Raw genomic sequence first — 26953 nt, forward strand, 5'->3', positions numbered from 1 at the left:
AGCATGTAGTATAGAAGATTTGTGTATTTTTAATGTTTGGGATTAAAATCTGCTTAAAAAAAACCCTGTAAATTAAAGATAATGAAAAGTAAAAGATTGGCAAGAATTAACAAATTCAGCTAAAGATCCTAATTCAGGCAATGGAGGACCCAACACTTGTTTTGAGTTTCAGTGCTAATTTATAGTTACAACTCCTTTAAGTTCTCTGATCTACAATCATTATTCATCATAATAACCCAGAGGACACGATGACAAGTAAAATGATTGAGATAAGTTTAAAAATAAAAATAAAAAAGTGTGACCTACAGGGGGAAAAAAAATACACCAAAAAATACTACAGAAGAATGATGTCCATTATAGTCTATTCTATAAATGTACATTTTTGTGGAAATCTTTAAACAGACCTCTGATTATGAAATTACTGTTTATTATAAAACACTTCTTATGTGAAACCCTTCTAAATAAGTCAAGACCAGTACCAGAATTTTAAATTAGTTGTTTTTATGTGTAATTTACAATCACATAGATTGTAAATGAAGGAAGTAGTTCAATAGCTTATTCTATATAAACTGATAAGAATTTAAAGGTTCTGCAAGTAGACGTGAGAAAAATCACCAAATCTTAGGAAACAAATAAAATAGATTTTAGAAATGTATTTAAAAGGATAATTTTTATTTATCAGTTGATGTCAGATTAAAGGACTCACTAGATCTTTTTGTTTAGTTTACTTCTAGTGTATAATTTCTAACGCATGAGACAAAAGCTTTCCTTATTATACAGTATAATGTTTTGCTTTCAAGTTATTGAGGAACATAAACAACAAAAATATATAATTCTTACAGGGTAATAAACTTTGCTAGACTTTCTGTCACCATGTCTTGATGATGATTTGAAGCAACAGAAGAAGTTCTGTGTAATAATGAGTTTTATTCTGAAAGCTCTGTAGTGAGTTCTTTGTTCCTTGTCTTCTTTACTTGCTCAAAAGAGAATAGCTGACACAAGATGAAAGTAAGAGAAAGGGCATCCATTGCAATAAGGAGGTGACATCAGAATGTTGCTGCTTTCTTCGCAAGAAACATCTTACAATATTCTTTCCACAGTATCACTAGACATGTAGGACTACCTTTCTGGGTGCTCCAGATGGATTTTTGCTGCATGGATTTAATTAATTATCATCCCTTCATTGGTTCAACACTTTTATGGATGATATCAGGACATCTTAAGTTCATGAATTTTAATAATTCTAATAAATATGCAATGTGATGACAGCAGACTATTCTACTGTGGATCAAAGATTCAGAATACCCTTCAAGTTCAGGTTTAATTCTTGAACTTTTTTCTTCTTGAAATGCCCCTCTCTTCATTAGAGAAACTTCATAGAGGTGCTCTTTGCTTAGGTAGTTATTTTAAACACATACCTGAAAGTTTAGTCAAGAATTTTAACTAAATCTTTTATACCAGTACAGTATCTCCTAAAAACATAAGTATGTTTTTCCCTTCTGCACACGCTCAACCCAGAAATCCCTCTTACTAGGAGTAATTTGCTTCAGCAGTGTATGCATTAAAACTCATATTTACACTCTTTCAGATATTATTTCCTCTTCTCTCTTTATTTATTTATTTATTTATTTTAACCTGAGCACTATCCTTAAGTGAAGAAGAAAATTTATTATGACTCAGAAGGAATGCGAAAATCACTATTAAATTCAAACAATTTTACAGGCAAATTTTAAAACTGCAAAATTCATGAATTACGTAAAAAACCTCTCTTTGTGGAAAATAATTATTTCCCTCTTAATGAAATTTTAACCAGGGAGTCTTAAAAGATACAAGTATCATAATGCTTCCTTTTATTTCTCTTCCTCGAAGTATTAACATCTAAATAGAATTCCTGCAGATCTTTAATTCTAAATCTTGGTAGTAGTGTTCATTCTTTACTGTCTGAATGAAAAGTTAGGAAAAGTAGGAAAAGTTAGAAAACTTAGGAATATTAATATTATTGGGAATAATATTAGGGATAATTAAAAGTTTAAAAGTTAGGATTTTTTAATGAAAATTCACACTGAAAAATGTAATAATCTTATTTTCAGAATCACTAAACTTATTATACATTAAATCTGGGATTTTATTAGTGGAATTCACATTTGTATGGCAACCTAGTGTGGAATCTGGTATAATACCAGTACCTTCCTCTTGCTACTTTTTCTCATTTGCTCCACAACAAAAGAACTCAGAAAGATAATGCAATTGTGAAAAGCTGATAGAATTAAGGAAGAGGAGATGTGGCCTTCTTGGCTTTTAATAAGATGCAAGAAGACAGTAATTCTGCCATGCCTATGATCTTGTCTTCTACACTCTGGTCTTTCTGTGAAACCTGTCACTGAGGCCAAAATCCTCCATATCATGCCTCCAAAATTGTTCTGTAAATACCACTTCTTTCTATAATTCTTCCTTTTCCTGTGTATTTATTAAACATCAATATTCTTTTTTTTTTTATTGAGATGTTCATATTAATATTTTCAGAATTAAGTAATTGACAAATAAACAGTATTGCTTATATTTGAGATTTTCCTTTTAAAATCTTTTCAGATAAAAATTATCTCAGCATGAATTTACTTCATAAAATATTTTTGAAGCTTTTTCAAAACCTTCTTAATTTATTTCGTAAAATTAAGACAAAATGCTTCGTATCTTTCTAGATAATATCCTGTCCAACAAATACTATCATTTGTAAAATTTCCGTGATCTAACCAGGACTTATATTAACAAACGTAAGTATAAATACCAATCAGTGTCTCAATAAAAAGAAGGTTAAAAAAAAAAAGTCTTCAAATATTTTAATTTACTTGTCTGTTTTTAAAATAATCGTCCCTGAAACACACTCAGTATGTCTTCTACACAGCTCACCCCTTATTTTCAGTATTATTTTACAGATATTTTGTTATGATAAGCACAACAAAATACCAAGATATTATGAAGATTTGTCACACACAATCAAGAAAAAGGAGAAAAAAATACAGAAGGCAGTATGACATCCTCTTTTCTTTTCCCCCATTTTATTTCCTTCATTGTCAAAGGTCTGAAGTGTGCACAAAGTACTTCTTTAGTAATTGTGTTTAATCACATCTACAATATCAGCTAGGCAGTATTTTGTACAAAACATTTAGGAGGTTGGATAGACAGAACAGGAAGATCTAGTATCTGTATATTTTAGTTGTATTTCTTTGTAATATAGATTGTCACAATAATTTAGAAAACTGTATTTTATTTGTAAATGTTTGAAAGTTATTTGAAATTGGCTCTGATAATGGCTTCAAATATCATAAAATTTCACAGTAAGCATTACTACGAGCTCTTTTACAAGTGCAAGTTATGATCAGCATATCCCTTCAGTTCTATAAAAATGTTATATATGTTAAACCCCTTGAAATTCCCTAGCTTGTGTTGCTAATGATAAACTGTATATTTACAATCTTTCTGAAGTTTTACATGTGACAACAGGACTGTCTAGCAGTGAAGAAGTAGCCAAGTTACCTCAGGCATGGATACTTTACTAACACTGGCATTACATGTCATCAAGAATAGAAGTAAATGAGCCTGCACTAAGAACTGTGCATCTGAGATTAGATTGCCCTTGCAGCTAACAGAGGTTGTTTAGACCTAATTTGGGTTCATCTAAATAGCACTACATTACTGTAGTTGCTGTACAGAATGATTCTAAATAGGAAACCTATGAAATGTCATGTGTTTCTTAAATAGAGCATATTTCAATCTATATCAAGATCCTGAGCAAGGGCGATTACAGGAACATATGGGAACAGAAACAGATGCACAGTAGATTGCATTGGATCACACTGAACTGTATTTCTGCACAGATTTAAAAAAAAACAACCCTGGAGAAGTCTTCGTTTCCTACTCCTTTAATCTATCTGGTGTTCAATGAACCCATATCAAAATGTTTTCAACTTGATTTCTGAGTCTTTATTCAGCTGCTACCTTGACAACAAATCAGATTTATTCCTGAAGAACATTTTCCTTCTTTGTTGTTTAGAAAATGAGGTGCAAAGGCATGAAAAACTACAATTGAATTATATTTTATAGACTTCATTTAAAAAAAAAAAAAAAGGGTAAAAAATATAAGAAATAACTAAAACAACAGAAACAACAGCAGAGAGCTACCAACTTTGTGTAGGATCTCCAGCAAGATCTACAAAAATTGAAGGACTGGGAAAGAGAAGACTGAATCAGTGATAGTAGCTTGAAGAAATTTACTTGAAGAAAATTACTTGAAGAAATGTAAGTCAAGTTCTTAGAAGTGGTATGGAGTATGAGAAGTAGTAGTAATGGTAACAGTTTGAGGCTTAGGAAGATCAGATAGAACTTGTGGAAGAATCTTCATTAAATGATATTTTAGCCATGAGACAAATGAAGTAATGGTAATGTAATCTGCTTTCTTTTTTCTTTTTTATTGTTTTTCTTTCTTCAAGATTTGGCTGCTTAAATCTTAATTAATTAAGATTTAATTAGGCTTAATTAATTTAGTCCTAGTAATAGTTGTGATTTAAGTAGAAAGTTGTTCTGGTTAACAACAGTAAAGGACTTACGGAGATCCTAATTTCTATGATTCTGTGAGTACTTGGGGAAAAAAGATTGATAATGCTAATGCATCAATTTCAATTATATAATACCTTCAGGTTCAACTTTCCCCAACTTGTTCTGATACTACTGTAACATGGGTACCAAACTAGTTTATTACTATTTTATTCTCATGTTCTGTAACTTAATGTCTGCAAATAGACTAATGACTAGATTCAGTTGAAATGATTCAGCTTCTTATTCATCTTAGCTCAGATAGTTTCACAATTTAAAAAAAAAAAAAAGCTTGTAATTTACAAAAGAATTCTTATAATTTTTGAATGTATGATTGTATGAATTCTATCTGTTCATAAATGCTGCAAATCTTTCTTTCTAACCCATAGCTTTGTGTCTCTTTTAGCTATTAATTTGGTATGTGAAACTATCACTTCATGATTCTCCACTGGTATTCTGCCTACATGAGTGAACTTGTTCTGCTCATAGTGGCTGACATTATAACCCGCTTCACCTCTGGAGGCATTCATTGATTCATTTTCTTTTCCCAGACTGTTCTCAGATTGTCAGTATTGTTTCTTAATCTAGTTCATATGGACAGTGAAAGTCTCTATGGTTTAGCTTACTCAGAGAAAGATATGTGCAGCCAGCCACATAGAAATCCAAGGAGAATTGCCCAGAGTTATAAATCTTCAAATGTAGCCTAGTAAAATGCAGACATAGAAACAACCTTTATCTATTTTATTTCTTTATAGTCATTGACACCGTAGTGCCTTTTGTCTTTCTAAATCCAAAATTGACCTCATATCTGAGAAGGATTAAAATATGCACCTTCACCATAGGTCAACAATTCAAATCAACCATTACTTTTTAATGAAAGAATTTAAAACTCTCTGCACTGGGAGTATAAGTAGATATTCTGAAACATCCTGTAGCTGGATAAAGCCTTCTTCTTTGAGCTACAGAAAGCATCACATTGCAATCAACTGCTCTCACCCTGCTGGGCAACTTCAATTGCCTGACACCTTCTGGAAAAGTGAGCTGTAGAGAATCCAAAAAACTTCAGGAATACATCAAGGATAGCTTATTGAGCCAAGGAATAGAGAGCCCCACTAGGGGAATGCAATACAGGATCTGTTAATCATCAATGCAAGTAACTGGTTACATCAAGATTGGAAGCTGGCTGGGTTGTAATGATCACACAGAGGTGGAGTTCACACTGCTGAGGGATATAACACAGACAAACAGAAAAATCAGAATATTAAAATTTAGGAATACCATCTTCCAGCTCTTCAGAAAGTTAGTCGACAAAACCCCCCAGGAAACTGTCCTCGAGGATGAGAGAGAAAATAAGCTGGCTCATCTTTAAGGAAGCTTCCCTTAGAGCACAAAAATGCTCCATCCCTGGGTACAGGAAATTGGGAAAGAAAGGCATGAGACCAGCATAGCTGAACCAGGACCTGCTAGTCAAGCTGGAAAACAAGAAGAAAACACACAGGCAGTGGAAGCAGAGACAGGTGAACGCTGAGGAGAATAGAGATGATGCTAGGCTGTCTAGGGATGGGATCAGGAAGGCAAAGGCCCAAGTGGAATTGGACTCGACAATGAGTCGAAGAACAAGAGAGGTTTCTATAGGTACATCATCTGGAAAAGGAAAGTCAGAGGTATTACTCCCCTAGTGAACAGTACAGTCAGGTGGGTAGAGGCAGACAGGGCTGAGGCACTTAAGTTTTTGCCTCAGTATTCACTAGCAAACGCTCTTCACACACTGCTTGAGGAGAAGAGTCAGAAGGTGAGGACAGAGGGAACAATGTGCCTCCCACTGTAAGCAAAGATCAGGTTTGCAACCACTTGAAGAACCTAAGTTGTGTCCCAGAGACCTGAGGGAAATGGCTGACGTAGGCACCAAGCTAATCTTGATAATTGAAAAGTCATAGCAGTCAAGTGAAGTTCCTGGTGACTGGAAAAAAGGCAGCATCAGCACAAGATTGAGTATAGCCCTGCAAAGAAAAGGACTTGACGTACTGGTGGATAGTAAGCTGAACATGAGCCAGCAGTGTGGCCTCACAGCCCAGAAAACCTACTGTATCCTGTTCTGCATCAAAAAAAAGACATGGTCAGCAGATTTAGGGGACGGATCCAACCCCTCTACTCTGTGTTGGTGAGACCAAACCTGGAGCATTGCAACTGAATGTGGAGTCCTCAGTACAGAAGAGACACGAACTTGTTAGAGTTCATCTAGAGGACGGGCACAAAAATAATCCAAGGGATGAAACACCTCTCCTAAGAGGGCAAACTGGGAAAGAAGAGGCTGTTCTTTCTTTTCTCTGGGTAAAAGAAAGCACTAGGGAGAAATAAGTGCTATAAAAAAAGAAAGGGACAGACTTTTTTAGCAGAATCTGTTGTGATAGGACGAGGAAATTTTAGCTTTCCAACTAAAAGTGTGCAAATTTAGACTGAATGTAAGGAAAAATCTTTTGCTATTAGGAATGTGAAGCACTGGAATAGGCTGCTCAGAGAGCTGGTGGATGCCCTGTCCTTGGAGACATCCAAGGTGAGGCTGGAGAGGGCTCTGAGCAACTTGATCTCATTGTAGATATCCCTGTTCACTGCAGAGGAATTGAACTAGATGACATTTACGATCCCTTGCAAACATAATGATTCTATGGTTATGGCTGCGCCCACTTTAGCAAGTAACGTAGTAGGAGTCTAGCTATAGGGCAAAATGTTACACTATCTATGCTAGAAGATACTTTAGAAGCTATATATGCTATGTGATTACCAAATTACAAAGACCCTATCTTCAGAATAAAGAGCCCCATTTGAGAACTCTGAAATAATTTCCCTTCTCTTCATACTTGAGAGACAAATAAAACCAAGATAAATAGATTGGATCCTATCCTCAAAGCAATTAGAATATTGTGTTAACAGTCATCCAGAGACCAACACCTTCGAATACAGCAATGTAGATTCAGAAATGAAGATCAAATAATAATATATTTACAGCAGATTGATATATGTATATGTCTTAGATATAAAATTACTAATAGAGTAATGCAAATTCTCAGTTTTTGTTCTCAGACGATAAAAACAAACAAAAAAAAACAACCAACCTTCAATCAGGTCAATATTTTATAACATTAGCAATTATCCTGTTTTATTCCCTATAAGCAGGTCAGCTAAAACCCATCTGTCCATCTACGGATTAACATTGTACTTATCTAGTATAATTATTATTGCAATTTAAGAACTGATTACTCAAACCCTAAGTCAAATATCTTTCTAGATACATGCATCTTTTGAATGGCTTGCTGAAAGCTGTGTTTCTCTACTTGGCTAGCCAGGAAACTTTAACGTGCATTACTGCTAGAAAAAGAAAAGCAATTGATGCTATTACAAGAATTTTTTACAGTATTGCAGGATCACATATATCACGTATTTTTGAGCGGTATGTTACATTTTGCACTAATATTGTATCATGCAGTAACACTAACTTGTAAAAATTAATTTATTCATATCACCGTTAAAGTTGAGAAATCAGTAGTTTACGTTAGTAATCACCAGTGTAAAACCGAAAGTTTACCATATTGTTTTCTGTTATTTCTTCGGTCATGAAATAATTTAAATAATGAAAAATGAAATGACTGATCTTATAAGAAATATATTCTCTGTTGCTTAAATTTTCTTAATCTTGAAGTAGATTTACAAAATATTTAAAAACAGGTAATTCACTGCTTATTGCTTAACTGTTTGCCCTTGGCTCTAGGAAGAGTTGAAGTGGAAGCTGCTTCAGGAAAATTATCAATAGTTTCTGGGTCAAAGGATTCTGAAAGAGGATTTCCCAATTCTTATTGGACATAGCTGATTGATTGTCTCATTGGGAAGGCTGTGATTTGAGAATGTGATTTGAGCTGTGAATGAAAGTGCAGGCTGAGAAGTTTGTAGCATGTGCGCATGAGCTTTCTCTCTAGTCAGGCTATGATCTAGTTGCTTTTATTGAAACGTGGGACCACTCCCATGACTGGAGAGTTGTGATGAATGGCTACAAGCTCTTCAGAAGGGAGGATGGTGGTGTGGCCTTTATTTTCAAGACTGTTTTGATGTTGAAGAGCTTGAGGGTCGCAGAGGGTCATCGTTGGCGGTGCAGAGTCCGGTTGGAGGCCTGTAACTAGCGGTGTTCCTCAGGGGTCATTGCTGGGTCCGGTCTTGTTCAACATCTTCATCAGTGACCTTGATGAGGGGATAGTGGCCACCCTCAGCAAGTTTGCTGATGATATGAAGTTGGGAGGATTGGCTGACACGCCTGAAGGCTGTGCTGCCATTCAGCAAGACCTGGACAGGCTGGAGAGCTGGGCAGAAAAAAAATGGATGAGGTTTAACAGAAGCAAGTGTAGAGTCTTGCATCTGGGGAGGAATAATTGCATGCACCGGTACAGGCTAGGGGATGAGCTGCTGGAGGGGAGCTCTGCAGAGAGGGACCTGGGTGTCCTGATGGATGACAGGTTGGCCATGAGCCAGCAGTGTGCCCTTGTGGCCAAGAGGGCCATTGGCATCCTGGGGTGCATTAAAAAGAGCGTGGCCAGCAGGTCGAGGGAGGTGATCCTCCCCCTCTACTCTGCCCTGGTGAGGCCTCATCTGGAGTACTGCGTCCAGTTCTGGGCTCCCCAGTACAAAAAAGACAGGGATCTCTTGGAAAGAGTCCAGCAGAGGGCCATGAAGATGGTGAAGGACCTGGAGCATCTCTCCTATGAAGAAAGGCTGAGTGAACTGGGTCTGTTCAGCCTTGAGAAAAGAAGACTGAGAGGGGACCTGATCCAGGTCTATAAATATCTAAGGTATGGGGGGCAGAATGGCAAGGCTGGACTCTTTTCAATGGTGAATGGTGACAGGACAAGGGGAAGCGGCCGGAAACTGCAGCATAGGAAGTTCCGCACAAATGTGCACAAGAACTTCTTTACAGTGAGGGTGATGGAGCACTGGAACAGACTGCCCAGGGAGGTTGTGGAGTCTCCTTCTCTGGAGATATTCAAGACCTGCCTGGATGCCTACCTGTGCGACCTGGTGTAGGGAACCTGCTTTGGCAGGGGGGTTGGACACGATGATCTCTGGAGGTCCCTTCCAACCCCTACAATTCTGTGATTCTGTGAGGTTGGGAATTATGAAGTTGAATGTCTATAAGTGTAAGGATCAGGGGGAAGGCCTGTAGGGGTGACATCTGTAGGGGTGGGAGTCTGTTATAGGCTGCCTAATCAGGATGAAGAGATGGACGAGGCATTCTATGAGCAGCTTGTGGAAGTCGTTCAATCATCAGCACTCATTCTCATGAGAGATTTCCACTTCCCTGATATATGTTGGAAATAAAATACAACACAGAGGAAGCAGTCCAAGAGGTTTCTAGAGTGTGTGGAAGATAGTTTCCTTACGCAGCTGATTTGAGAGCCTACCAGGATGGTGCCCTGCTAGACCAGCTCTTCACTAATAGAGAAGAACTGGTGGGATATATGAAGACTGGAGACTGTCTTGGGTAGAGCGACCATGAAATTGCAGAATTCTCTATTCTTGGTGATGTCAGAAGGGTGGCAACAAAACTGCTATCTTGAACTTCAAGAGGCCAGACATTGACCTGTTCAGGACGCTTGTAGTGTGGATCCCTTGGGAGTTGCTCCTAAAGGGTAAAGGGGTCCAGGAAGCCTGGACGCTCCTCAAGATGGAAATCTTAAAGGCACAAGAACAGGTTGTCCCTGTTGGGGAAGAAGATTGGTGTGGATGAACTGGGAAGTATTGCTAAGACTCCAGAAGAAAAAGAGCATCTATGTCCTCTGGAAGAAGGGACAGGCTACTTGGGGAGATTACAAGGAGTTTGCTAAGGTATGCAGGGAGGAGTTTAGGAAGGCAGAAGCCCAACTTGAACTCAGACTGGCCATAAAAGAGAAAATCCTTTTATAAATATATCAATGGTAAGAGAAGAACCAAGAAAAATTTCCATCCTTTACATGATGCAACAGGGAATGTGACCACTAACAATAAGAAGAAGGCTGAGGTCCTCAATGCCTTCTTTACATCTGCCTTTAATAGGCAGATCAGTTATACTCAAGGCACTTTATGCCCTGATCTGGAAGTCTGGGCATATTATGTATTATGCTACACAGAATACACCCACAGTGATTCAGGTAGAGACAGTTGGAGAGCTCCTCCTCCATCTGGACTGTCACCAATCCATGGGACTGGATGGGCTCCATCCTACAGTGCTGAGGGATCTGGCGGGGATGATTGCCAAGCTGCTCTCTGCCATTTATCAGCATTCCTGGTTATCTGGAGAGGTCTGAGAGGATTGGAGGCTTGCCAGTGTGACTCCCGTCTATAAGAATGGCCGTAAGGAGGATCTGGGGAACTACAGGCCAGTCAGCCTGACCTCGGTTTCACGGAAATTTGTAGAGTAAATCATCTTAGGTGAGATCACCCAAGATGGCATATGCGTGGTGTCCAGGGAATCAGGCCCAGCCAGCACAGGTTTATGAAAGACAGATCATGCTTGACCAACCTCATCTCCTATGACTGGGTGATGAAACAGATAAACGAGGGAAAGACTGTTGATGTAGTCTACCTAGACTTCAGCAGAGCTTTGGACGTTCTCTCATAGTATTATTCTGGGGAAACTGGTTGCCCATGGCCTGGACAGGTCTACCCTTCTTTGGGTAAGGAACTGGCAAGAGGGCCTTGCCCAATGGGTAGTGGTTAATGGAGCTAAGTCCAGCTGGCGACCTGTTACAAGTGGTGTCCCCCAGGGGTCGATACTGGGGCCCATCTTGTTTAATATCTTTACTGATGACCTAGATGAAGGGATTGAGTATACCCTCAGTAAGTTTGCAGATGATACTATGCTGGAAGGTAGTGTTGATCTGCTTGAGGGTAGGGAGGGCCTTCAGAGAGATCTAGATAAGCTGGATTGCTTGGCTGAGGTGAATGGGATGAGAATTAACAAGGCCAAGTGCCAGGTCCTGCACTTTGGCCGCAACAACCCCATGCAGTGTTATAGGTTTGGCGATGAGTTCTGGATGACTGTGAAGAGGAAAGGGACCTGGGGGTGTTGGTTGATGCTCGGCTGAAGATGAGCCAAGAGTGTGCCCAGGTGGCCAAGAGGGCCATGGCAGCCTGGCCTGCATTAAAAATAGTGTGGCCAGCAGGAGCAGGGAGATGATCATCCCCCTCTACTCAGCACTGGTGAGGCCGCACCTTGAGTACTGTGTTCAGTTTTGTGCCACACTACAAGAAAGACATTGAGGCTTGGGAACATGTCCAGAAAAGGGCAACGAAACTAGTGAGGGGTCTGCAGCACAAGTCTTATGAGGAGCTGCTGAGGAGCTGGGATTGTTTAGTCTGGAGAAGAGGAGGCTCAGGGGAGACCTCTACAACTTCCTGAAGGGAGGTTGTGATGAGGAGGCGTTTGGCCTCTTCTCCCAGGGCAACAAAAAGGACTCGAGGAAATGGCCAGAAGTTGTACCAGAGGAGGTTTAGATTAGACGTAAGGAAAAGCTTTTTCTCTCAGAGAGTGATCAGGTGCTGGTATGGCCTGCCTAGGGAAGTGGTGGAGTTGCTGTCCCTGGCAGTGTTCAAGAGGCATCTGGGTGAGGGGGCTATGAGATATGGTTTAGTGGCTTGTGGTAGTAATGGTAATGGGAGGATAGTTGGACTAGATGATCTTGTAAGTCCTTTCCAACCTTGTGATTCTATGAAAACAGATGACACACAAGCAATTAGTGACCAATGCCCAGCCAGTCCCCATGCAGTAAACCCACCTGCCTGGCCAGAAACCCACCATTTTGAAGATTTTTTTGTGTGTGATGCCAAATGGTATGGAATATCTCCTTAGCCAGTTCAGCTTAGCTGTTTTTGTTCTGCAATCTTCCAATGACTTGTGTCACCTCAGCCCCTCTCACTGGCAGAACAAGAAGCTGAGAAACGAAAACTACCTTGGCAAAGTACAAAACTGCTGAGCAACAATTGAAATTTCAGTGTGTTACCAACATTGCTTTTCTTCTAAAGCCAAAACATACTATGAAGGTATAAGGTGGGTGCCTTGGTAAGAGGGAATGATGAGAAGGCAGAGATTCTGAATGCCTTCCTCCCTTCAACCTTTTACGCTAAGACTAGCATTCAGGAATCCCAGACCGCAGAGGTAAGAGAGAGAGAGAATCTGGTGAAGGGAAGACTTTATGTTGGATGAGATGAATCTGGGCAGAGACCGTGTAGCCATTAAAAAAAAAAAAAAAAAAAAAAGCATACGAATCCATGTGCCCCAGTGGGATTCACCCACATGTATTGAGAGAAAAGCTGGCAGATGTGATTGCTGAAAAGCTATCATCTTTGAAAAGTCTTGGCAAATGAGAGAGGTGCCTGAAGAATGGAGGATAGCCACTGTACCTCCAATTTTCAGAAAGATCAAGAAGGATGATACGGAAAACTACAGGCCAGTCAGCCTCACCTCCAACCCTGGAACAACTTGTTCTAGATGCCATCCCCAAGCAATTGGAAGAGAATAAGATTACCAGGAGTAGTCAACATGGATTCATCAAAGGGAAATCATGCTTGATCAACCTAATAGCCTTCTATTGATGTCATCATTGGCTGGGTAGTTGGGGTGAGAGCGGTGGATTTTGCGTAACTTGACTTCAGAAAGGCATCTGACAACATCTCCCACAACATCCTTATGAAATTTAGAAAGTGTGGTGTAGATGACTGGATGGTGAGGTGAATTGAGATCTGGCTGGCTGTCAGAGCTCAGAAGGCTGTCATTTGCTGCACAGGGTATGGTTGCAGGCCTGTAATTAGGAGTCTCTGTTGGGTATGGTCTTTTTCAACAACCTGGATGAAGGGATAGAGTCCACCCTCAGGAAGTTTGCCGATGATACAAAGCTGCGAGAATTGGCTGACATACCTGAAGGCTGTGCTACCAGTCAACAAGACCTGGAGTTAGGCAGGTAAGAACCTGATGAAGTTTACATGAGAAGTGTACAGTCCTGCACCTGGGAAGGAATAACAGCATGCATTAGTACATATTAGCAGATGACCTGCTAGAGAGGAGCTCTGCAGAGAAGGACCAGGGGGTCCTTGTGGCCAAGAAGGCCAATGGGTGAGATCCTGGGTGCATCAAAAAGAACACGGCCAGCAGGTCAAGTGAGGTGATCCTCTCAATCTGCTCTGCCCTGGTGAGGCCACATTCAGAATACTGTGTCCAGTTCTAGGCTTCCCAGTTCAAAAAAAGACAGGGATCTCCTAAAAGGAGATAGCCTTCCACAAGCAACTGGAAGCAGCATCACGATATCAGGCACTGGTGCTTATGGGGGACTTCAATTATTCAGATATTTGCTGGAAAAACCATGTGGCCAGGCATGTGTGGTCCAGATGGTTCCTGCAATGTGTTGAAGACAACTTTCTGATGCAGGTAGTTGAGGAATTGACGAGGAGAGTGGTACTGCTGGACCTTATTCTCACTAAGAGAGAAGGGCTTGTCAGGGAAGTAAAGGTCAGGGGCAGCTTGGGTTGTAGTGACCACGAGATGGTGGAGTTCAAGATCCTGAGTGGAAGAAGTAAAGCAAAAAGTAGGCTTGCTACCCTGGACTTCAGGAGAGCCAACTTTGATCTCTTCCGGGACCTACTTGGAGCTATCCCGTGGGCTAGAGTGTTAAAAGGTAAGGGGGCCTGTGAGAGCTGGTTGGCATGTAAGCAGCTCTTCTTCCAAGCTCAAGTTCGGTGCATCCCTGTGAGGAAGAAATGGGGAAAGGGTGGCAGGAGACTTGTGTGGATGAGCAAGGAGCTTGTGCGCAAACTCAAAGGAAAGAAGGCCTATGAAATGTGGAAAAAGGGTCTGATCACTTGGGAAGAATACAGGAATGTTGTCAGGGCCTGCAGGGACGCGACGACGAAGGCCAAAGCCTGCCTGGAATTAAATCTGGCGAAGGGGATAAAGGATAATTAAAAAAGGCTTTTTTAAGTATGTTAGCAGTAAAAGGAAGACTAGGGAGAATGTGGCTCCCCTGCTAAGTGACAGGGGTGTTCTGGTAACGGGGGAATGCTGAGAAGGCGGAGATAGTGAATGCCTTCTTTGCTTCTGTCTTCAGTGAAAAAGCTCCCCCTCGGGAATCCGAGATCCTGGAGGTTAGTGAGAGGGTTTGGGGAATGGATGACCTCCCTTCAGTCAGGGAAGAGGTGGTCCGAGAGCGCCTAGGCAACACCGATGTTCACAAATCAATGGGACCTGATGGGATGCATCCAAGGGAGCTGAGGGAGATGGCAGAGGTGACTGCTGGACCACTTTCAGTCATCTTTGAGAGGCCTTGGAGGATGGGGGAGGTGCCTGAAGACTGGAGGATAGCCAATGTCACTGCGGTCTTCAAAAAGGGAAAGAAGGAAGATCCAGGCAATTATAGGCCAGTCAGCCTCACCTCTGTCCCTGGAAAGGTGATGGAACAGCTGGTGCTGGATGTCATCTCCAGACAACTGGGAGAAAAGGAGGTTATCAAGAGTAGTCAGCAGGGGTTCACCAGGGGGAGGTTGTGCTTGACCAATCTGGTAGCCTTCTATGATGTTGTCTCTGGCTGGGTGGATGGGGGGAGAGCAGTGGATGTAGTCTACCCTGATTTCAGCAAGGCATTTGATACTGTCCCCCACAACATCCTTATAACAAAGTTGAGGAAGTGTGGGATAGATGAGTGGACAGTGAGGTGGGTTGAAAACTGGCTGACTGGCAGAGCACAGAGGGTCATTGTTGGTGGTGCAGAGTCTGGTTGGAGGCCTGTAAGTAGCGGTGTTCCTCAGGGGTCTGTGCTGGGTCCGGTCTTGTTCAACATCTTCATTCCGTTGCAGATGGAGCTCACCTGTCTGCAAGGGGTAAAAGGATCCTAGCCCAGGAGCTGGCAAGCATCGTTGAAAAGTCTTTAAACTAGGTACGATGGGGGAAGGGGACAAAATGAGGCTGTGCGGGTAGTTCGAGGTTCAAAAGTGAACTTGATGGGTGATGAGGGTGGAGTTCGAAGGGATGGAGTGTGACAGGGGAATGCTGCTTCTCTGAAGTATCTATACACTAATGTGCGCAGTATGGGAAATAAACAGGAAGAGTTGGAGATCTGCGTGCGGTCGCACAGCTACGATCTTATTGCGATCACGGAGACGTGGTGGGACATCTTGCATGACTGGAATGTTGTCATGGAGGGCTATGTAGTTTTTAGGAAAGATTGGCCGGCGAGGCGGGATAGTAGAGGTGCTCTTTATGTAAGAAAGCTGCTAGAATGTATTGAACTCCATCTGGGGGAGAGCCGTGTAGCAGTGGAGAGCTTGTGGGTGAGAATCAAGGGGTGGGCTGGTATGGCTGACACTGTTGTGGGAGTGTGCTACAGGCCCCCTGATCAGGAGGAGGAGGTTGATGAGGCCTTCTGTGAGTCCAGCAGAGGGCTACAAAGATTATAAAGGGCCTAGAGCATCTCCCATAAAATGAAAGATTGCATAACTTCAGTCTGATCAGCCTGGGGATAAGAAGACTGAGAGGAGATCTGATAAATGTTTATAAATGTTTATAAAACTGGTGAGGGGTCTGGAGCACAAGTCTTATGAGGAGTGGCTGAGGGAGCTGGGATTGTTCAGTCTAGGGAAGAGGAGGCTCAGGGGAGACCTCATTGCACTCTACAACCTCCTGAAGGGAGGTTGTGGTGAAGAGGGATTTGGCTTCTTCTCCCAGGCAACGAGCAGGACATGGGGCAATGGCCACAAGTTGTATCAGAGGAGGTTTAGGTTGGACATAAGGAAGAACTTCTTCTCTCAGAGAGTGATCAGGCACTGGAATGGCCTGCCCAGGGAGGTGGTGGAGTCGCCGTCCCTGGCAGTGTTCAAGAGGCGTCTGGATGACATGTTGAGTGATATGGTTTAGTACTAGTGGTAGCAATGGTGATGAGGAGACTGTTGGACTGGATGATCTTATAGATTGTTTCCAACCTTGTGATTCTATGATTCTATGAAATACCTAAAGGAAGGTGGGAAGCAAATGGATGAGGCCAGGCTCTTCTCAGTGTTGTGTAGTGATAGGACACGGAGTAACAGCCTAAAACTTGAACATAGGAAGTTCTGTAACCTGAGGAACCTTCTTTATTATAAAGGTGACAGAGCACTGGAACAGGTTGCCCCACAACACTGTGGAGTCATCTTTTACAGAGATATTCAAGATCTGTCTGGACACCTACCTGTATGAACTATTGTAGGGCACCTGCTTTAGCAGGGGAGTTGGACTCATTCTCTTGAGGTCCCTTTCAACTCCTATGATTCTGTGACATAGTGATGCATGTCTGCCAAAATGGTGGTGCCTCTGAGAAAATATTTAAGAGATGTCTAAATGTCAAGTAATTATGAGGAGTGAGGAAAAATAGCTTGAGAAACTGGAACAGAGAGGAAAGGGTCACCTTGGAGTAAATACAGCTCTGGAAGGTCTCCATAAAGGATCAAATGGATATTTCCTGAAGGAACACATGCAGAAGACCCACACTGGGAGAAATCATGAGGTGGAAGGTGTACCACAAAGCAGCTTTTGTGAACTGTCCGTAAGCTACATTTCCTCTAGTGTGGGAAGAAAGAGGGGGTGGGAATGCAATAATAAATTTGAGCATGGGCAGAAGGTGTTTTTATTGTTTGTTTGTTTTTCACCATCTAAGTCTATTTTAATTGAAAATGAATTAGAATAGTTTTCCCCCAACTGGACGGTAATTGATAAGTGATTGCTCTGTCTTAATTAATAGGCTTTTCCATGTTATTCTTTCTCCCCATCTTGTTGATGAGGGGGAATGAGAATGGATGGGTGAACACCTACTAGCCAGCCAAGATCAACGCACAGCAAGAACAATGATCTACATTACACAGCGGATGAACTTCTAAACAGTAAAAAGTAATGTATTGTTTATTCTTTTAAGATAATTAAAATTAAGGTAAGCCTATTTTTAAAGTGAAATCCCTGTAAAAGCAACCCTAATGGTTCCAGAGAATTTTCTCATATCTTAGAAAATAGCAAGTTTGTTGTTATTACACTGTAAACAAAGAATGAAGCAAAAAATCTGGTTTAATTTCCATTATCTATTTTTTTTTATTTCAGCTCACTACCACCATCTCTGTAGCAGCACATGTTTAGCATAAGTACTGTCCCTTTTATGTAGAAGCGGCTGCTACATATTTTATCAGTTGTGTTTTGCCCTCATGCTCAGATTAAAAGCTGTTCACAAAAGATTTGTGTAGTACCTTGTAAACTTCATTTGAAATGCTAAGATTCTAGCCTGACCCATTTCTGTGTAAGTCTCAACTCAAATCAGTATCTAATTAGATTTCTAGTTGTATTGTACCAATAGAGTAAGTAGCATAAAGGGGAAAAAGTATCCACTTCAAAAAATTAATAAATAAATTAATTCCATCATTATTAGAATGATAAGAGATTAATTGCAAGGTTATTAAAATTATATTTCTTTTCTTGGCTTTTCAGTGTAAGGAGTAAAATTGGTTTTGTGAGGTCTGAAGATGGAAATTATCATGTAAGTCCTGATATATTAAAGTGTGCTACTGCTGTAATTTGTTGATAAAGATTTAAGAAAGTTATGTTACTGAAGTATTCAATAGATTCCTATGGAGTCAGAAATATGTATACACAGTTAAAGTTAGGAAAAGTCATTAGAAGTATTTAGATTTCATTGAGATTCATCATTTCTAAGCATTAATCGCATTTATTATGCATAATTTGAGTTTAAGCATTTGACACCCAAAACTGCACTAACATTATGGCACTGACTCTTTAGAATACCTATATCTGTATATCTACATGCTTGATCTTCATGTTCTTCTCTTCTCCGACACCACCATCCCTCCCACTTTATGTTCTGGAGCTGGTCTGTTTGAAGTCATGACACTCAGAGATCATATTTTATACCTTAAAGTAACAACTGTAGTGTTAATTAATGCTTCTATTTTGATTGAGTATGAATATCTTTATGTATTACTGTAATGCACTGTCTTAGCCATATAATTTACATAAGCCAGAGATATAGCTTTATTGGAGATATACTGACTGTAGAAAATTTCATTTCAAGACTCATACTAAACTCCTCCACTTTTTTTTTTTAGGATTTAAGTTGGATAAATTGCAATAAGTGGAGCAGAATAAAGTTGTCTCAGAAGCCCAGCGTAGCTGCGTTTGTACTGAGAAGCTAAATGATAGGAAAAACAAAAAGACGAGAGAAAATGACATGCTGAAAAGAAAACAAAAGACGGACACAAAGACAAAGGATAAGATAAAAGCACAAGCATCTCTCCTATGAGGAGAGGCTGAGAGAACTGAAAAAAAAATCAGCTTTGAGGAGGCTCAAGGAAGATCTTATCAGTATCTATAAATAACCAAATGGAGGATGCAAAGAGAATGGAGTCAGACTCTTTTCAGTGGCATGCAGTGCCAGGATTAGAGGCCATGAGCAGATTGGGAACACATGAGGTTCCCAATACAAGTTGATCAGTGAGGTCCTGGTGTGTCCCTAATGAGAGATATTTTAAACATGTCTGGTCCTGGGCAACCATCCCCGGACAACCTTGCACCGCTGGAACAGTTAGAGAAGATGACTAGTTTGGCCAGGTTTAACTTTTCCAGTAATCTTTCTGATTTAAAAAAGAAAAAGTTAAAAATATTTGTAAGAGTGACTTAGACGTTGCTGCTTTTGTAATGAGAAATATGATATCTTATTCCACTCAAAAATCCTAAAACAAAGTTCAGAAGTAAAAGTACATTTAATCAATTTTTAGAATTTATATATCTGATATCATAAAATAGCTGCAAATTTATCATAATATTTTTCAAATTATTTTAGAAGTCTTATAAGAATATTTTTATGAAGCAGTTTTATGTTTATTGCTTTATTTTTCTTCATAACATGTGGTTTGCAAGGGCTCAGAAAGAATACAGAAAATACAAAATAGATTTGTATTAATGGATATGCAACAACAAATTCTGTATGCAACTACTGAGTATTTCTTCTAGGATGGATAATCCTAACAATTTAATTCACTCTCTATACTTAATATACTACTGATATTAAACAGTTTGACTGATTCCATTTGCTTCTGTTCCAAGGCATTAGAATGGTAAAAATAAGCTTTTTGTGAAAATAAAGTCACTGAATATTCTATAATTCTTGCGCTGTGAGAAATTGTGAGACTATATTATTATTTGTTCCATATTAAATAAATGTCATAACATATTATTAAAAAGGTATTATTGCAGAATGCATCAATGCGTGTTAATATTAATAAGGTTTAATTAGGTGATTTAGATATTATGTCATGAATGTATTTATTTAGAGCTATATTAAGACATTAAGATTACAGTCTGACATTTCTTTTTGAAGTAAAATTGTAGTAGAACTTCAAGTTTGTGACACAGAATGAAATTCATGAACTACAAATGCGATAATCATCAATTTCAAGATGTTCTCATTTATCCTGCTGCCCTCACACATTCCCCAGGGACTCTGCTCTGAGTGTCCAAATTCATTTCCTTCAGTTAGGAAATCTAGACATGCAACACAAAATACTTTGGAAAAGAGCCTCTCAACAAGACATTGGGAAACTCTGACAGCTTATGATTTAAACAACTAGGTAAACGGTCCCAGAAGAAAAGCATCATAAGGAGATAATGTCTGAAGCACGGTTCTTTCTCTGATTATAACTTGCTTCTTCCACATTTGTCATTAGCTATTTTGCCCACTCTGATAAACAGACTAAAGAAACTTGATGTGTCTTGTAAACTGTGTTCTCTCCTCATATACCATTTTTACATTGTCTAATAGTTCATGTACATTATGCTTTCCACATTAGGATGTCTGTGTGTTATGCTGCTAATAAGCTGTGTTTCTAACAGAGATGAAATCTGTTTGTCTTTCTCTCTAAAAAAATAATAAATAAAAAACAAAAAAAATTGAAGAAAGAATTACATCTTTATTTATTAAAGAGAAGATGAATGTACATCTTCTCAACACTCCTTTCTTTTATCATCGTGACAGAAAGAAAATCATGAAAAAGAATTTAAAACAAATAAACTATGAACATTACTGGAGGTTTGTTTACATTCACATGAATGCTTTCTGTAGAGACAATTAGATATTTAAAAATAAATAAGATATTTAAAAAATAAATATTCTACAAAACTGTATCACTGTAGATTGATATTCAGTAACAAATAATCTAGCATTTAGAACTGCTGTAGAACTTGTTGTGTTGTTATTCTTTAGCTTTTGTAGTCTAGACACAGATCTACTTGTATTTTGAACATATAGCACATGGCAGCTTTCAGAAATTAAGAAATGCTAACCAAGGCCAGACTAACTGGACATCACTGAGTTCATTAACTTGCACATTAGGCAATCACAAACTGCATTTGAATAGAACAATTTAGAAATTAATGCTTTACCTTCCAGCACATACTCTGAAATATTTGTCAATACCCCTATGAGAAACATAAGACCCATAGAAAAAAATTGAAGTCGTATCTATAATGTGATGCATGAGAAGAGCAAAAAAAAAAAAGTACATAAAAGCATTTCCAAACTATCTTTAGTTATCATTATCTTCCATGATCAGCTGTATAAAATCCTAAGAGCCACATAAACCCAGGATCTGAACTTGAATCTAGTTTTATTGGGAATCTAATTAGTCAAGTGTTCCTCAGCTTTTGTAAAATAGCCACATTTGAACACCAAGTCCAGGCTTAGATTGTACAGAAGCTTTTGACATAAAATAAGGTCTGTAAAGAGTTTGCTCGAATCTTCACTGCATACAGATGTTCTCCTGTAATTTGACAGGAATAAGAGCTTATTTAATCACCATGATTTAAAAAGAACATTTTGAACTTAACATGAATGTTTAAAGTATATTGTTAAGATCATCATCTTATTTTAAGTTTGTGGGTTTCTTTTTTTTTTGCTTTGTTTTGTTTTCTTGTCTTCTAAAATTTGATCTTTGTAACAATAAACAGTAGGAGCTGTTTTAGCTGCTTTAAACCAGTTTCAGATTACCCAAGAAAGGTTGAAGTCTGGTAATAAAGAAAGAATTGTTACCACTTTCTGAGGATCAAGGCTCACTGAACACAACAAAGGAGTTGACCTCCACGCAGAGATACTTTCCTTCTGGTTGCCAGCCCTTAAATGAGGTTAGGGAGGGGTGAAAATATGATCCACTCCTTCTGGTCACACAGGTGAATTGCTTCATCAAAAGAAATGTGGCCGACAGGTTGAGGGAGGTGATCCTGCGTCTCTACTCTGTGCTGATGAGGTCTCACTTAGAGCGTAGTGTCCAGATGTGGAGTCCTCAGCACAGGAGAGACAGACCTGTTGGAGTGCATCCAAAGAAGGATCACAAAAATGATCCTTGATATATCTCTTCTATGAGAACAGGCTGACAGAGCTGGGGGTCTTCATACTGGAGAAGTTGAGGCTGCAAGGTGACCTGATAGTGGCCTTTCAATATCTAAAGGGGAGCTACATAAAAGGAGACAGACAATTTAGCAGGGTCTGTGGTGATAGAACAGGATAAATAATTTTGAGCTCAAAGAAGGTAGATTAAGGTTAGATATGAGGAAAAAATCTTTTCTAGTGTCTCACCACCCTCACTGTAACAAGTTGCCCAGAGATGTAGTGAATGCCCCATCCCTGGAGACTTTCAAGGTGAGGCTGTATCAGGCCCTTTGCAACATGATCTAGCTGTGCATGTCCTTGTTCATTGCAGGATAGTTGGACTAGACGGTTTTCAGAGATTCCTTGCAGCTCTAAGGATTCTATAATTATCTTTTAAGGAAAAAAAAGACATTGTTAAACCTTTCTTTTTTTTTCTTTCAATATTTTAGCTGCTAAAATACTGTTTTTAGTCATTATTATTACTCTTGCAAGGAAGGTTTCCAAATCTACCAAAGTTGCCATTTATACCTGACAATAATTCCCTGTTCACCAAATTTCTCTCTGCATCTGATTACAAATTAAGCTTCTTCCTGAAAACTCTCCACTCTTTTGTGATTGTTAAATATACTTGCATTAAAAGAGTTCCATTTTTAGAAAATTATTAAGAAAATCAAAATTCTTATTTTAGACTAAATATCTGCTATTGGAAATTCAGCTGTTCAGGTTTCCACAAATTCCTGTTAAATCAAGCTGAGTAATCAGTTCAACACACTAAAGACAATACATTAATAAATGTCAGTTTTTGTTAAGATTGCATTATACTGTTCACCATTTGCTCAATCACAGTGAATTATTCTATAATTGTTCTACGTTCAGATAGTGTAGGTAGAGTAAATGATCTGCAAAATATAGATTTTCTTTTGGTTTGCTGAACTAAAAAAAAATCTTTTTAAAGAATCTTCAACACTGTACTTGTCAAAGTTGTGTAAAAATAAAAATAATAAAAATAAAAATAAAAAATAAAAATTAAAAAAAAAAGAAACAGGAAGTTGGAGAGAAAAATAAAACAGAAAATGAGTGATTGAAAGAAAAATATATATATTTTAAAGAACTACACATTTTTGAGAAAAAGAATAAAACCTCAAAGATTGAAAGCTAGAAACCTTAGAGAAAAAAAGAAGTAAAAGTGAAAAAAAAAAAAAAAAAGAAAAAGAAAAGTAGTGACAAGGTGTAACAGTTTTGAGCTAAAGGTTTAAATTAGATATAAGGAAGAAATTCTTAACAGAGAGAGAGGTGAGGCACTGGAAAAGTCCGCCTAGAGAAACTGTGGATGCTTCAGTATTGGAAGTGTTCAAGGCCAAGTTATAAGGGACTTTGGGCCACCTGCTCTTGTAGAAGGTGTTCTGGCCTATAGCAAGAGGTTTGGAACTAAATGATCTTTAGGATGCACTTCAACTCAAATCATCCCGATTTTATGACTCTGCTTGTTAAATCAATGCTGGCTTAAGCTGACTGCAACTGTGATGTGAATGTGTACAACATAGCTATTTAACAGAAAGGCTATATAATCTGCCTTAATGACTTTTCATATTTTACACAAAGACATAATTTCTGTTTTCAGATGTACTTATGGTTATGGACAATATATGACCGTTATGCATATAATCCCTATTTTCCTCTTGGAACATTGTCACAGAGATTCTCTTCAGGTAGAGAAATAATTGTACTCACAATTAGTATAGGAATCTAGTTAGAGTTATTGATAGACTCCGAAATCAACCTCAGGTGATCATCTGTTCTTATCTGCTCTCTGAAAGAGTTGTCTCAGGAAATATTTTTTCTTCCAGAAAAGATCAGCAATTCTGTGGCACTTCATCTTTCTCCAGTGTGAGTATTCCAAACACTCATCTCCAGCTGGATTACAGATTCAGAAGAAGCGGAAAATGTTGACCTCACTGCAGAGAGATGTTTTGTTTTGGTTAGAATACAGCAAGGTTTCGAAGCTGTTTCACAGGGCAGAAATTCACCTGATTATATGCCACTTGCCTCAGTATAAAGATAGGAATTTTGATTTTTTCATTCTGATTTCAGTAGGAGCTGAAAGTCACTGCCTTGCAGAGAGACAGAAGTGTAATTTATATCTGCTGAATGAGGCTACCCATGTGGAAACCAGGCCACTAAAGCCAATAGATATTAGATGCCAAGAAATATCTTTACTCTGTATAAAATACAGAACCATAAATATAAGTAGCATATCTCTGCTTCAAGCATTGGGATGTAGCTTTGCAGTGAGGGTGTTATTTTGAGAGATATAGACTGATGTCTCCGAAGACAAAAAATTAATCTAGATTTCCTATATTGTACATCAGTGTTATTATAAGTATAAAAGTAAAAGATGTAAGTGAACACCAGCAAATTTTAAAATAAAATTGAGCTACTGGCATAATTTCATAAATATATGAACTGGGGTTTTTTTTGTGTGTGTTTCCTTTTCATTTGTTACTAATATAAGAATATGAACTGCTGTTCAGAAGCAGTCTTTTATTTTTTGTAAAAAAAGTTACAGGTAGAATAAATAAAATATTTTATATCTATTTAAAAGTATTTTACTATGTATCTGGATTTCAGAAAAAAAGCAATAATTGTTATCACAGCTGCAAAACAATTGTTTAGAATAGATACTGCAAATCCTATCGTGCACTAGCTAGAAGAAAGATACAAAGAAACAAAACTTCAGACAGGCATTCACCTTAGAAAATAAAAGTGAAATGATTAGTTGGTGGTAATCTTACCTATAAGTACTGCTTCAAGTATGGTCCCAACCTCTGAATTTCAGTTTCAGAAGAAAGCATAAGGCATCAACAGTCATTTTGGCACTGATTAATAAATAAAACTGAGTCCTTCTTAACCATTTTTTTTTTTCACAGAGGAAAATTTCCTTTCTAGGGAAAGGAAAGGAAATTAAAAAAATATGGAATCACTGTTTGTCCTGAAGAGGCACAGCTTCACTGTCAGTGTTGATCCTTAAAGATTTGAATAGAATTTCTGTTCTCTATGCAATACAGGCTCAAGTCTTCCACTTACAGGGCTGGAAGATCCCTTCTCTAATATAGGTCAGAACTTCAATCTTAGGCCTGATAAAATGCTAATTGAACGGATAAGTCTCCATGGAACCATTCTGGAGTTCAGAATGTGTGGAAGGTAAGAGAGACAGCAACACAGGAAAGACATGTTGTCATGTACATAAAGTACAAAACCACACATTAAAAAAACAAAAACAAACAAAACAAAACAAAACAAAAACAAAAACAAAAACCAAGATCAAACGAAAACATTTACAAAGATAGCATGAAGTGGGATGAATATGAATACACAGGATGGATGAAAAAAAAACCTTAAATGAAGAACAACTTCATATAAATTATAATGTTATTGTGTCTGATTTCTGAGACACAAAAGGGCTAATTCACAGATTAATTAATAAATTTGTGATTTGCATCTACATTTAAGTAATGGTTTTAATGACTTTTCATTTCAGGTCAGAGAAAAATGCCATGGGAATCAATAGGAGTAAGAATGGGATTTTAGATAGCTGAGATGCAATGACTATCTGCAAACCCAGAAGACAGCATCTTTGTTTAAAGCACTAAAATGCTTTAATAATCAGGAACTGTTGTCCCAAACAAGAACAAAGTTCATCTACAAGAAATCCTTTCCCTTATCCCATCTTCAAACTCCTTCTACTTTGTTTCTACTTTCATGTCCTACCAAATCACCTGAGATACTAACAGTGTGCACCTATTGTCCCTGGTCTGATTTGTATCGCAGAAGTCATTTGATCTTCAGGAATTCTTTGAGTAAACTTCTTCTCAACAGACCTTGGACAACTCTTAAGGATTAGCAAAGAGATAAACAATTATGTCCACAAAAGAGTAGGCACAAGTCAGTTACTTCCTCCCACTTGTAATAAGTCAAGCAATGATTGTGCACTAGGCAAGTCCAAGAATCACAGAATCACAGAATGGCCAAGGTTGGAAGGGACCTCAAGGATCATAAATCTCCAACCCTCCTGCCAAATGCAGGGCCACCAATCTCCACCTTTAATACAAGACCAGGCTGCCCAGGGTCCCATCCAGTCTGATCTTGAACACCTCCAGGGATAGGATATCCACAACCCCTCTGGGCAGCTTGTTCCAGTACCTCACCACACTCTCTGTAAAGAACTTCCCCCTGACATTCAACCTAAAACTTCCCTCCCTCAACTTCAAACCATTTCCCCTTGTCCTGCAGTTACCCAACCTTTCAAAGAGTTGATTGTACAAACAATCAATACAATACCTTTACAATATCTAAAGGGAGCCTAAAACAGCCCTCCTGTTTGTAGGCTCACTTTAGGTATTGAAAGGCTGCAATGAGGTCACCCTGCAGCCTTCTTTTCTCCAGGCTGAACAAACCCAGCTCCCTCAGCCTGCCCTCATAGGGGAGGTGCTCCAGTCCCCTATCATCTTCATGGCCCTCCTCTGAACCCTCTCCAACACCTCTCTGTCTTTCTTGTATTGGGGGCTCCAAACCTGGACACAGTAATCCAGATGGGGCCTCACAAGAGCAGAGTGGATGGGAACAATCACCTCCCTGTCCCTGCTGGCCACCCCTCTACTGATGGAGCCCAGGATACCATTTGCCTTCCAAGCCACAAGGGCACATTGCTGGCTCATGTTACCTTTTTCATCCACCAGGACTCCCAGACCCTTCCCCACAGGGCCCAATTTTCTAGCTTGTCGAGGTCCCTCTGAATGGCATCCACTCTGCTTGGTGTCATCAGCAAATTTGCTGAGGGTGCACTTGATTTTCTCACTGATAAAGATGTTAAAGAGCGCCGGTCCCAAGACAGACCCCTGAGGGAT

The sequence above is a fragment of the Lagopus muta genome, chromosome 4, assembly GCF_023343835.1.
Source record: "Lagopus muta isolate bLagMut1 chromosome 4, bLagMut1 primary, whole genome shotgun sequence".
NCBI classification, from domain to species: Eukaryota; Metazoa; Chordata; class Aves; order Galliformes; family Phasianidae; genus Lagopus; species Lagopus muta.